This window comes from Artemia sp. Qi Xiang Cuo, chromosome 9 (assembly GCF_049724085.1).
Source record: "Artemia sp. Qi Xiang Cuo chromosome 9, ASM4972408v1, whole genome shotgun sequence".
NCBI classification, from domain to species: Eukaryota; Metazoa; Arthropoda; class Branchiopoda; order Anostraca; family Artemiidae; genus Artemia; species Artemia sp. Qi Xiang Cuo.
In genome coordinates, this window is record NC_142802.1 from 69,006,169 (window position 1) to 69,017,294 (window position 11,126).

General features: G+C 32.0%; 1 protein-coding gene across 1 annotated transcript in view; it reads right to left on the bottom strand.

Annotated features, from left to right (window-relative positions):
- Positions 1-8,102, bottom strand: part of LOC148948972 (uncharacterized) — a 126,575-nt gene extending 118,473 nt beyond the window's left edge. Inside the window, exon 1 of the mRNA XM_089094848.1 lies at positions 8,067-8,102. The gene's annotated coding sequence lies outside the window, so the exon portion shown is untranslated. The remainder of the gene's footprint in view (positions 1-8,066) is intronic.
- Positions 8,103-11,126: the final 3,024 nt, after the last annotated feature.

Sequence of the window (11,126 nt, forward strand, 5' to 3'; positions counted from 1 at the left end):
TTGAAGCATAATTTTTAACAAGAAATATATGAAATATCTTGGGGGGATGACAAAATATTATTCAAATATTTATATTGTCATGGTGGGTGAATATTTGTTGGCTTAACTCAAAGAAAATGTGACAATTTCGTTAATAGCTCCCGTAAATACCTCAATATGGCCTAAATTTGCCTCTAATATCAATCCTGTCCCTCTAGATAGGGTTGCTAGGATGTACTTTTCTTTAATTAATTAAAAAGCTTTTTCCACAAAACAAGTTTTTCAAGGAAAAGTAAAGAACTCCATTAAACTGAAAGATAGCAAAAATAAAATCAAATAATCTTCTAAGCATGAAATTACCACAAATCAGCATCGATAAATAAATGAAACCCAAAACGAACAGAAATTACAATAAATAGCCGAGTCAAACTCAAAACAAGCAGAAATTAACATGAGTTGGACTCAAAACCACCTATGCCTTCCCAACGACAGAGCATAATTTGCAATTTACTAAAAAAAAAATAAATGTTTTGGCTTATATAACTTTAATAAATCAAATAATATTACCATTTTGATTACTAAATTTCAGTATATGTATATTAAACTGACATTGCACATTCATTTGCATTGTAAGATATGCCCCCAGGGTATAACTTACAACCGTTGCATTGAGGGCTGGGAGGGGTGTCATCCTCAAAGACCTAATTTCCAGAACTTTCTATTACACTGAACAAAATGGCTATCTCAAAATTTTGATTGGATGTGTTTAGGGGAATGGTGGGTGTGAGAGGAGGGTTAGTTACCATCCAATCACTTTTGACTATTAGAAAGGGGACTAGCCCTCTCGATTTCCAATTAAATTAATCCCCTTTTAAGTTTTTACGACAACGCTATCTATAAAAGCCTTATATGCCCCCTGGGCATAAAATACAACCTTTACTCTTGGGGGGGGGGGGTTTGTCAGCCTTAACTACATAATTTCTAGAACTTTTAACTATGTTTAAAAAAATGGCTATCTCTAAACTTTGATCTAATGTGTTTGGGGAAATGGTGGGCGTCAGAGTGGGTTAATTACTCTCCGCTCACTTTCGACTATTAAAAAAAGCACTAGCCGTTTCCATGTCCAATCAAATGTGCCCTTTTTGAAGTTTCTACGACAACGCTTTCAATAAAAACCTTATATGCCCCCAGGATACAACTTACAAATTTTGCACTGAGGGCTCTGAGGGGCTTATCATCCTAAAAGACCTAATTTCAAGAATTTTCAAATACGGTGAACAAAATGGTTATATATCGATTTTGATTGGATTTATTTGGGAAATGGTGGACGTGAGAGGAGGGTTAGTTGCCCTTCAATAACTTTCGACTATTAAAAAGGGCACTAGTTCTTTCAATTTCCAATTGAATGAGACCTTTTTGAAGTTTCTACAACAATGCTTTATAAAAAGAAGTCTTATATACCCAAGGGCATAGCTTACAACCCTTGCCCTGCGAGCTGTGTGTGGGGGGGACCGGTTTTCATCCTTAAAGACCCAATTTTCAAAACTTTCAACTACGTTGAATAAAATAGCATTCTAAAAATTTTGACTGGATTTGTTTTTGGAAAAGGTGGGCTCGAGACGGTGTTAGTTGCTTCAAACCACTTTCGACTATTAAAAAGGGCACTAGTCTTTTGAATTTCCAATCAAATGAGCGCTTTTTCAAGTTTCTACTACAAAGATTTCAATAAAAGCCTTATATGCCCCAAGGGCATAATTTATAACCCTTGCCCTGTAGACTGTGGGGGATTGTTCTGCTCAAAGGTGTATTTTCCAGAACTTTTAACTACGTGGAACAAAATACATATCTCAAAATTTTTATTGGATGTGTTTGGGGAAATGGTGGGCGTGGAAGGGGTGTTAATTGGCTTCCAATCACTTACGACTAATAAAAAGGGCACTGGTCATTTCAATTTTCAATCGAATGAGCCTTTTTAAGTTTCTGCGACAACACTTTCTATAAAAACTTTATATGCCCCAAGGGCATAAATTACAACCCTTTCCCTGAAGGCAAGAGGTTTTTTTTTATCGTCAAAGACCTAGTTTCCAGAACTTTCAACTACGGTGAACAAAATGGCTATCTCAAAATTTTGATTGGATGTGTTTGGGGAAAAAGTGGGCGTGAGAGGGGGGTTAGTTGCCCTCCGATCACTTTGGACAATTAAAAAGGGCATTAGCCCTTCAAATTTCCGATCGAATGAGCCTTTTTGAATTTCTACGACGACACTTTCTGTAGAAACCTTATATGCCACTAGGGCATAACTTACAACTCTTGCCCTGAGGGCTGTTGGAGAGTGTCCTCCTCAAAAACATAATTTCTATCTGGAAATCAACTACGCTGAACAAAATGGCTATCTCAAAATTTTGATTGGATATGTTTCGGGAAATGCTGGGCGTAGAAGGGGTGGTAGTTGCCTTCCAATCACTTTCGACTATTAAAAAGGACACAAGCCACTCCAATTTCCAATTGAATGAGCACTTTTCGAAGTTTCTACGACAACTAATTCGATACGAAGTGCCCTAGTGTAAAGGAAAAAATTATAAATAATACATTGTGCCAACATCGTTCTTATATGCTACGAGGGCATATCTTAAAACCCTTGCTCTGAGGGCTGTGTGGGGAGTGTCGGTCTCAAAAACATAATTTCTATCTGGAAATCAACTACGCTGAAGAAAATGGCTATCTCAAAATTTTGATTGGATGTGTTTGGGGAAATGATGGACGTGGGAAGGGTGTCAAATGCCTTCCAGTCACTTTTGACTATTAAAAAGGGCACTAGCCACTCTAATTTGCAATCGAATGAGCCCCTTTTGAAGTTTTTACGATTAAATCCTTCGATACGAAGTGCCCTGGTATGAAAAAAAAAAAAATAAATAACATATTGTGCCCACATCGTTATTTACTTAGGCAGCGCGATTGCGCTGCCTATGATACATGATTTTTTTTTGCTTATATTTTATGCTTTATAAGCTTTTTATACGTTTTGTTTTTGTTTGTCGTGTTTTTAACTGCCTTTTCTCTTTTTTAATAATGCTGTAAATTTGTTTTAAGTAACAGAAATTTTATTTACAAAGATCTGTTTTTTTTATATTTATTGTTTAGGATGGATCTTCAATGTATAATCGTTGACACAATTTAAGCATCTTGTAGTCTCCTCTTGCAAATATTACTAAATGATCAGGCGATAACTCATTTCTAGTAACCAATTTTCCACCTCTGTGTGTCAATTATTGTACCGGTAGGAAACACACTATCATCATTCTAGCATGCACAAAAAAAAGACAGTTTTATTTAATGGAAATTGGTATATCGAGTCCTAATGAGGAAAAAAATCATTAGAATATAATGATAGTTTGAGAAAATATACATTGAATAAAGTCTCGAAACGTCTTATAGAAAAAAAGTTCTTTAAAAAAATATCTGAAAACGTCTTGAAGAAAATGTCTTAAAAAACGTTTTGAAGTGTCTTAAAAAATGTCTTGAAACGTATTGAAGAAAAATGTCATAGAAAGGACGTCTTGAAACGTCTTGAAGAAAAACATCTTAAGAAACGTCTTGAAGTGCCTAAAAAACGTCTTGCAACGTCTTGAAAAACGTCTTGAAATGTCTTGAATGAAAATGTCTTAGAAAAAACATCTTGAAACATCTTAAAGAAAAATGTCTTAGAAAAAATATCTTAAAGAAAAATGTCTTAAGGAACGTCTTGAAATTTCTTAGAAAACGTATTGAAAAAAAAAAGTCTTAAAAAACGCCATGAAACGTCTTGAAGAAAACTGTCTTAAGAAACGTCTTGAAATGTCTTAGAAAACGCCTTGAAGTTTCTTAGAAAACGTCTTTAAAATGTTTTACAAAAAGCCTTGAAACGTCTTGAAGAAGAATGTCTGAAGAAACGTCTTGAAGTGTCTTAGAAAATGTCTTGAAATGTCTTAGGAAACGTCTTGAAATGTCTTAATAAAATTCCTTTGCTTGGTGCTGTCTTTACATAAGACCCATGTGTGCACCGTCACTACGTAATAGCCACCAGCGCCTTCATTAAGTTATTTCCGATAAATCCTCTAAGTCGCGCATTAGTTTCAACTCCAAATACTAAACACCCCCTGTGTGTAACACTTGATGACTCACACAAGATTGCGTCATCCTTTATTACATAGCAGCTGAATGTCAACATTCTTTAACACCTACATCTCTTAGTTTCCCCCTATGAGTGAACTAACACCTGACCATTTAAAATGTGAGGGTGTGTCTTCCCAAAATATAGACATTGAAGTAATACCTGCATCTCTTAGTCCCCACCCTGTGACGTAAAAAAAACCCTGCTGACCATTTAAATCAAGGCTGTCGTGGAAACGGGGCATGTCTTGGAAATCCCGGGAGGGCTGTCGTGGAATTACCTTCGGGAATCTGGAGGGCAAGTCACAGAGTCTGGATCCCTTACTCTACTCATTTGTTCTCAAGGCATTATGAAACTGCTAAAGTTGCCTTTTGTAAATATTCTTATTACACTTTGTATTTTATACTTAGCTGTATTCGTTTGTAATATTGGTTGAGTCATAGACTTAAAAACGATACGATCCCTCTTTGGGAGAAAATGGTGTAATTTATTCTCTGGAAATGTACTCATAAATGACATCACTCAAATGAATTTATTGTCCAAAATTATAGCTCTAAGCAAATTTTATTAATCTAATGGTCTATTTAGATTGTCTTTGCAAGCCAAAAATCCATGGAAAAAGTTTTCTAAATCATCTAGGCACGTTTAGATTCTCGCTGTAACTTGTAATTTTTCCTCCCGCTTATCTCCTAGCCACTTAGTTTTTTGTTTTTTATGTGGTATATCTTTTAACCTTATAATTCTTTTTTCTTACTTTAATTTTTTAATTCGTTCTTGTCCTTATTTCAACACGTCTTTTAACCGTAAGTTTCTTTGCTCTTAACTTTTGTAACACATTTTAATTCTTGTTGTCGCTCATGTTCTAACCGGATATTCCGTTGTTCCTCACTTTCAATTTTGATCGTTGTAATTGTCATTGCAGCAAGCATTCTTACGGTATATTTCTTTATTGTTCATTTTCTTTTACCATTGCTTCAGATATTTTTTCAATACCCTTTATCTTAGCTGCTTGGATTTGTTTTGTCATATTTGATGGTCTAGTTTCTTCATTTTTCCTCTAGGTACTATGAAATTACTTAAAACACCAGCTGTACAAAGTCTTCATTACATTTGGTATTTCATGTTTAGCTATGTAAATTTTTTAATGTCGTATGTTTCATAGATACTAAAAACAATACGATAACTCCGTGGTAAGAAACTCCCCGGATTGCCAATTTTCAAAACAAAAAAATATGCTGCAGTTTTTGAGAAAAAATTAATACATAAATAAACAGTTATTGCTCGCTTAAACAGAAAGATACACGTGGTAGGTAATCAGCTTACAATGATAATTATGTAAGGTAATATAGTGGTAATATACCATTAATGATAATATACCTAGAAGACAAGTGGCTCACAATGGTCAGCATTTAATACAATAGTAATATAGTGGTAATATACCATTAATGGTATTATACCTGGCAGGTCAGCAGCTTGCAATGATAATTATGTAATATAGTGGCAACACGCTATTAAGAATAATATATCTAGCAGGTATGCAGCTGGTAATGAAGATTATGTAATACATTGGTGTGTTGATAATACGCCCATAATGGCAATATACCTGGCAGGTAAGCAGCTTGCAACCTCCATTACCAGCAATCGATGGTAATACAACAGTAGACCTAAATAACAAGAGTCGCTTTCTTCGAAACCCTTTTTAGGGAATGGAAGGAAAGCAGCAAAGTATCTCCACGCAAAAACTCATAATGTCTGTAGGTTGTTAATGCTTTTTATTACTACGTTTCTTCAACAAATTTGACGTACCTGAAACTGTAGGGCCTCAAAGCTTATTTTTTGGGCTTTAAATGCTTGTTTTAGAACGATGTGACCTATTGGTAGAACTATCAATGTGGTATTTTTTTATTTCTGCGCCCAAACCCTTTTACAACCAAAGATCTTTATATAATGTGATGGAGCTTCATGAGTTCCAACTTAGTTGGTGTAATATGTGTCATAAGAATGCTACATCTTAGGAAACTTTTTAGGATTTTTTTTCTTTGTAATTAAAGAAATTTGTAATGTAATTAAAGAATAATTTAAGGAGATAGCCAAATTTAAAAAACATAGCACATATCGAGAGATTACCCACTTTTCACCACCTGGAGTACATCTTGGAGCGCCATGTGTGCCACACAATGCTGCCAAGATTAGCACAGTTTCCAAAATGCTTGATAAAGTTCCACTACAATTGACATACTTTTGCCATGCCTTAAAAATGCCACCTGGTGTAGTTGAATTTCTTCCCTGAGACATCTACTTCTACTCTCAAATTATTTTTCTAAAATTTTTTCAACCATTATCTACAGTATCAAATTTTACACTCTCCAATTTCAAAACCAGTTGTTCTTAGAAAATTATTCTCAAATTATTATCCTGGAGTCAATCAAACTCAGAACTACCCTGAAGGTAGTTACCCTTTCTAAATTTCGTTTTTAAACGAACCCTAGACACTACTGAACGGTGGTCTTTGCTTTTAACATCGATAATGGCACTCCAACAATACCCTAGTGTCTCGCATCAGCCTCGTCTGTCTTGGATTTGCAATAACACAATTTATTAGGTTGACTGTCATACCATCATGTGGGTACAATTTTTAATTATGAGCCATTTATATCCGACCACCAAATGGATTATATATAGAAATCGGTTATATGTATTATTCATACAAAATTATTCATACAAAAGTCTAATATCATTGCTATTACCCTTCCCTACGCTAAATTTACTAGATAGAAATGTACAGCCATTTTTTTAAGAAAGTATGGATCTCAAGATCGGACAGATCAGAGGCTTAGGTTTTTACACAAATTCTACGAAATTGGCGAACCCACAGTAACATTAATATATTTGGGCTAGTGATTTTTTCCGTTTGGGTTTGTGAAATGCAACAAAACATGGCAATCGTGTCCCCTATTAAGATCCTTCGAGGCAGTTTCTTTGAAATAGACTATTCTTGTGGCAATTTGAAACTGGAAACTAACCTCCAGTACAAATCACCCCCTGTAGGCAACATATTCAGCTCTTTAAGAGGATTTCAATCATTTTAATAGTCGCAATGCTGAAAGTTAGTAGTAGGCAGTACGCCTTTTTCACAAGAAAAACACCAGAGCTCCTAAGTAGGATAATGACAACTATCTTAGTAAGGTGGTTTTAAGGAGTACGACGGTCAGTTTTAACAAAGGATATATCGTTGCAATGTTTTTTAAAGGAAATATTATAAATCAATACATAACCACAGAAGGGAACATTATAAAACAACATTATAAGGGAAAAGTTGGATATTACAAAGGGAATATTAATATTTTTCAAAAGAAAAGGGTTTCCAAGTTGGGACAAAAGCTCATATTGTTACCTCATTTACTATCAACTAGCTACGACTATTTGAGTAACTCTATTAGAGTAACGCTATTAGAGTAATTTGTCATGCCAACCTTATCAATGAACATGATTAGCAGAAGATGTTTAGATCATTTGATCATGATGATCTTTGACTAATGCATCTCTGCGAGTCAATTCTGCAATTGGTTGAATATTGAAACACTCCGCTGTGTCGTCATTAAGCCTGTTTATATATAAATTTCAGTATGTGGAACCCAAAATATCAGGTCCATAATCAAAGTGCATTGAACATCTTGAAATATTCCTCATTTTATGAATTTACGCGTAGTCCCAGGCAAGGTAGAGGTATGGATTGGTATTGCCGCTCTCCCCCAGTAGAGAAATTCAAAAAAAGAGCTTACAGCTAAAAATGATGACCACAAAAAGAAGACTGGATCTGCTCAAGTAATTGATAATATTGAAGACTAGTAGGAAAAATCCAAATTATTCCTGGAACTACGAATACACAAAAAAAAAATTAATACAGCAATAAAAAAACTAGTTTTCAAAAAATCACCTTAAAGCATGTATATATTGATAAATTCCATCTTCCTGATATATCAAGGCAAGCTAAACTAAAATTCCTAGGAACATTAATCATTATTATCAGTGTCAAGCCTTATCAAGATCTGACAGAGAATAAACAAAAAAGACAAAAACAGTTTTATGAGCAGTCGAAAATAGAAATGACGCTATTAACAAATGAACAGATTTCTAACAACGATATCAACTTCAAACTTTTGGTTTTCTTTTTTAAGGTTTTTGAATTGTTGTAATTCCTTGTCAAAATATATACAAGTATTTTTGCAATTACCAGTTTTTTGCTCTTTACGCAATTTAATGTCTTTCAATACCGTATCTTTTCAAATATATATGATTATCAAAGCAAGTCTAATTTAGAGCAACAATATATACTGAGCTTTTAAAGTCTGTTTTTTTTATGGTTTCTGGATTGCTTTAATCCCTTGCCGAAATTTTTAAACACATTAGTGCAAATATTAGTTTTTTGCTCTATGATCAATTTAACGTTTTTTCATACTGGAATCTACTCAAAGATATTTGATTATTACAACGTGTCCGATTTATAACAACCATTTCTACTAAGCTTCAATCCTGTGGTTTTATATTTCAAGGTTTTTGAATTGTTGTAGTCCCTTGTTAAAATATAAAAAAAAATATTTTTGCAATTACCAGTTTGTTGTTCTTTACGCAATTAAATGTTTTTGTGTACTGCAGTCTATTCAAAGATATTTTATTATTTTAGTAAGTCCAATTTCTAGTAACAATTTCTATTAAGCTTCAAAACTTTTGGTTTTAATTTTTAAGATTTTTGAATGGTTGTAATCCCTTGTTAAAATATATGCAATTTTTTTGCAATTACCAGTTTTTGCTCTTTACGCAATTAAATTTTGTTTCCTAATGCAGTCTATTCAAAGATAATTGATATCTGCGTGCACTAGGCACACGGCAGGCTTCTAAATATGGATTCTCATTGTCGCTTGTCACTTTCAATTGTCGTTTTCAAAGATATTGGATTATTAAAGCAAGTCAAGTTTCTAACAACGATTTCTACTAAGCTTCAAACTTTTAATTCTAAATCCCTTGTTAAATTATATACAAATATTTTTGTTATAAATGTTTTTGCAATTACCAGTTTTTTCTCTCTTTTCTCAATTAAATTTTTTTTCGTACTGAAGTCTATTCAAAGATATTTGATTATTACAGCATGTTCGATTTCTAATAACGATTTCTACTAAGCTTCAAACTTTTGGTTTTATTTTCAAAAGTTTTTGAATTGATGTAATCCCTTGTTAAGATATATACAAATAGTTTTGCAATATATACATATTATATATATATATATATATATATATATATATATATATATATATATATATATATATATATATATATATATATATATATATATATATATATATATATATATATATATATATATATATATATATATATATATATATATATATATATATATATATATATATATATATATATATATATATATATATATATATATATATATATATATATATATATATATATATATATATATATATATATATATATATATATATATATATATATATATATATATATATATATATGTATATATGTATATATATATGTATATATATATATATGTATATATATATTTATATTTGTTTTTATATTTATATTTATATATATATTTACTGCCGGAAGCTTGTCTTCTAATCGCAGACAATTTGTTGTCTTTACTTCCTGAAGTCCTTTCAAAAATATTTGATTATTAAAGCAAGTCCGATTTCTAACCACGATATCAGCTTCAAACTTTTGGTTTTCTTTTTTAAGGTTTTTGAATTGTTGTAATTCCTTGTCAAAATATATACAAAGTATTTTTGCAATTACCAGTTTGTTCGCTCTTTACGCAATCTAATGTCTTTTGCTCATACTGTATCTTTTCAAAGATATTAGATTATTAAAGCAAGTCCAATTTCTAAAACGATTTCTACTAAGCTTCAAACTTTTAGTTTTATTTTTAAGGTTTTTGGATTGTTTTAATCCCTTGTTACAATATTTACAAATACTTTTGCAAATACCTGTTTTTTTATCTTTACTCAAATAAATGTCTTTTCATACAGGAATCTATTCAAAGATATTTTTGATTATTACAGCATGTCAAATTTATAACAACCATTTCTACTAAGCTTCAAACCTTTGGTTTTATATTTCAAGGTTTTCGAATTGTTGAAAGCAAGGGTTCCCTTCTTAAAATATATACAAATAATTTTGCAAATACCAGTTTTTTGCTCTTTACGCAATTAATTGTTTTTCATACTGCAGTCTATTCAAAGATATTTGATTATTACAGTAAGTCCGATTTCTAAAAACAATTTCTGCTAAGCTTCAAAACTTTTGGTTTTATTTTTTAAGATTTTTGAATTGTTGTAATCCATTGTTAAAATATATGCAATTTTTCTGCCATTACCAGTTGTTTGCTCTTTACGCAACTAAATTTCGTTTCATAATGCAGTCTATTCAAAGATATTTGATATCTGCGTGCACTCGGCACACGGCAGGCTTCTGTATATGGATTCTCGATGTCGCTTGTCTTCTAACTGCAGACAATTTGTTGTCTTTTCATACTGCGGTCTTTTCAAAGATAGTGAATTATTAAAACAAGTCCAATTTCTAACAACGATTTCTAATAAACTTCAAACTTTTGATTTTAAATCCCTTGTTAAAATATATACAAATATTTTTACAATTACCAGTTTTTTCTCTCTTTTCTCAATTAAAGGTTTTTTCATACTAAAGTCTATTCAAAGATATTTGATTATTACAGCATGTTCGATTTCTAATAACGATTTCTACAAAGCTTCAAACTTTAGGTTTTATTTTCAAAGGTTTTTGAATTTTTGTAATCCCTTGTTAAAGTATATACAAATATTTTTGCAATTACCAGGTTTTTGCTCTTTACGCAATGAAGTGTTTTTTCATCCTTCAGTCTATTCAAAGAAATTTGATTACTAAAAATTTCACATCTTACAAATAGAAACTTGATATCTCTACATCA